The sequence below is a fragment of the Myotis myotis genome, unplaced genomic scaffold (assembly GCF_014108235.1).
Source record: "Myotis myotis isolate mMyoMyo1 unplaced genomic scaffold, mMyoMyo1.p scaffold_m19_p_8, whole genome shotgun sequence".
Lineage (NCBI taxonomy): Eukaryota > Metazoa > Chordata > Mammalia > Chiroptera > Vespertilionidae > Myotis > Myotis myotis.
Window position 1 is genome coordinate 90,311,897 of NW_023416390.1, and position 3,223 is coordinate 90,315,119.

Here is a 3,223-nt window from a genome sequence, read left to right on the forward strand (position 1 = left end):
AAGCCAGTCAGAGAAAGACAAATATCACATGATCTCACTCATATGTTGAATCTAATGAACAACATAAAATGATGTACAAAAATAGATCCAGAAACACAGAAGCATGGAATAGACAAATTTCAGATTGAAGGTGGGGGCGGGGGTGGCTAGAGATCTACCAAATAACTTGTATGCATATGTGCGTAACCCATGTACACAACAAATAGAGTGGTGAAGGTCTGGGGTGGGGGGCGGGGCAGACTTGAAGAGATCAATGGGGGAAAGAGGGGGGGGGGGCATATGTAATATTTTCAACAATAAAGATTTTTAAAAAATAAAACTTCGATAACAGCTAAGACTCCCAGACTTTGCAGACTGTCAGGGAAGAACTTCACTAAGGGCCAAGATTCAGTGACAGCAGTGCTAAGAAGGAAATGTATAGCTGTAACCCTCTATGTTAAAAAAGAAGAAATATCTCAGTTTAGAAATCTAAGTTTATACCTTCAGCAAATAGAAAAACAGAGATGAACTGAACTCAAACTAACAGAAGGGAAGAAGAATAAAAATTAGAGCACAGTTAAATAAAATAGAGAACAGAAAAAAATAGAGAAAATGAAAGACGCCAAAATTTTGTTCTTTTGGGATTAACAAAATTTATGTGATTAATTTAGATTTGCTAAGAGAAAAAGAGAGAAGACTCAGATTACTAAAATAAAAAGGCAAAGTAGGGGTATTACTACCAATTTTATAGATACTTTAAAAAGTCGTAAGATAGAACTATGAAGAATTATATGCCAAAAAAAATGGATAAGTTGAGTTTGTAGAATGAGGAAAGAAAAGAAGTGCGGGGAAACTGCCACGGGATGGGCCGGGTCCTTCTCGCCTTGCTTCTTCCCTGCTCGCTTTCTCTGAAATCTCTTTCCGAAGCTGCCTCTCAGTTTCCTTTCTAGTCCCTCACCCTCTGATTCAGTCAACACACCCTCCTTTTCTCAAAGCCGCTTCTTCTGAGTAGTGTTGAGGGGAAAAAGAAAGGAATAGTCCCGCTATCAGAGGGTGGTTTCGATCCATCAACCTCTGGGTTATGGGCCCAGCATGCTTCGATGCGCCACTCTGCTTCCGCGGGTGAGTCTCCAGATTCCTATAGAAAGTTTCCAACGTGATCTCTGCCCTAATCTCTTTACACAGTGTTGTCTAATGTCTGATGGTAAAAAAAAAAAAAAAAAAAAAAAAAATCGCCATTACTGTCTAGTCTATTCTGACTGGCTAGTTCCTAACTCAGCAGGGATTTTCAATTGGTTTACAAGCCCGTTTTCTACGGTAAACCAATAGGCATAAGCGGAGGAGTGAGGCGGCAGCCAATCGCGCGGTGGTGTGTTGGCATACCAGCACGCCGCCTCTGCGCCTGTCGCTGCTCGGAGGACAGGGGCGGTTGGTGTGGCTTCCATTGTTCAGGATCTAGGGCGCCATGAGGGGCGACAGAGGCCGAGGTCGTGCCGGGCGCTTTGGTTCCGGAGGAGGCCCGGGAGGAGGGGTCAGGCCCTTTGTGCCCCACATCCCATTTGATTTCTATTTGTGTGAAGTGGCCTTCCCTCGGGTTAAGCCAGCACTTGATGAATCTTCCTTCAGTGAGGCATTGCCGAAAAGAAATCAGGACCTTGCTCCTAATTCTGCTGAACAGGACACTATCCTTTCTCTGTTGACAAAAATAAACAATGTGATTGACAGTTTGATTGTGGCTCCAGGGACATTTGAAGTGCAAATTGAAGAAGTGCGACAGGTTGGATCATATAAAAAGGGAACAATGACTGCAGGGCATCATGTGGCTGACCTGGCGGTCATCCTAAAGATTTTGCCAGCGTTGGAAGCTGTTGCTGCTCTAGGGAACAAAGTCGTGGAAAGCCTAAGAGCATAGGATCCTTCTGAAGTTTTGACCATGCTGACCAATGAAACTGGCTTTGAGATCTGTTCTTCTGATGCTACAGTGAAGATTCTCGTTACAACAGTGCCACCCAATCTCCAAAAACTGGATCCAGAACTCCATTTGGACATCAAGGTGTTGCAGAGTGCCTTAGCAGCCATCCAACATGCCCGCTGGTTTGAAGAAAATGCTTCTCAGTCCACAGTTAAAGTTCTCATCAGACTTCTGAAGGACCTGAGGATTCGTTTTCCTGGCTTTGAGCCCCTCACACCCTGGATCCTTGACCTACTCGGGCACTATGCTGTGATGAACAACCCCACCAGACAGCCTTTGGCCCTCAGTGCTTGCAGATTCTGGCTGTAGGACTGTTCTTGCCAGTGTCAATGGGTATCACAGACCCCTGTGAGAGTGGCAACTTCAGGTCATGACTTTGGAACAGCAGGACACGGTCTGCTACACAGCTCAGGCTCTGGTCTGAATCCTCTCACATGGTGGCTTTAGGAAGATCCTTGGCCAGGAGAGTGATGCCAGCTGTCTTGCTTCTGAAATATCTACCTGGGATGGAGTGATAGTGACACCTTCAGAAAAGGCTTATGAGAAGCCACCAGAGAAGAAGGAAGGGGAGGAAGAGGAGGAGAATACAAAAGAACCACCTCAAGGAGAGGAGGAGGAAAGCATGGAGACTCAGGAGTGACTCCCTTCTCTCCACCTTTTCTTACCCAAGGGGGAGGTTGGAGCCTGAGCTAACTGCTACTGGGCTCTATATGGTGGCATTTCTGAGGGCTAGGGGAGACAGGAAAGAAAATAAAAATAACTACAGAAGGAAATGTCATCCCACTGAATTCTTATTTTGACTTAGTAGCCAGAAGTCTCCCATCTCTAGTGAAGCAGGTTACCAACTTTTCTTCATGATATTGTAGAATCCCCAGCTCTTTGAAACCTCTCTCAATCAGTACTTTGTTGTTGAAATGTCAACTGTTCATGCCTGGAATTTTTTTTCTAAGAAAAATAAAGTAATTCCTAGTAGGGTTCTTTAAAAAAAATTGGATAACTTACATAAAGTTCGCAAAATTTTGAGTCACAAAACCTACTAAAATTGAATCCTGTAGAAATAGAAAATCTGAATGTAAATGTATCTACTAAGGGGATTGAATCAATAATCAAAAAACTGCCAACAAAGAATAGCTCTGAACCAGATGCTTTACTGTTAAATTCTACCAAATTTAAAAGAAGAATTAATGTCAATCTTCCTGTCATTCCATGAGGCCAGCGCTATCCTGATGTTAAAGCCAGACTAAGACATTAGAAAAAAACTACAGACTACAC

At 43.5% G+C, this 3,223-nt stretch overlaps 1 pseudogene; it reads left to right on the forward strand.

Moving 5' to 3' along the window:
* The first annotated feature begins 1,397 nt into the window (after positions 1–1,397).
* On the forward strand, positions 1,398–2,705 carry LOC118661753 (annotated as a pseudogene).
* The last annotated feature ends 518 nt before the right edge of the window (positions 2,706–3,223 follow it).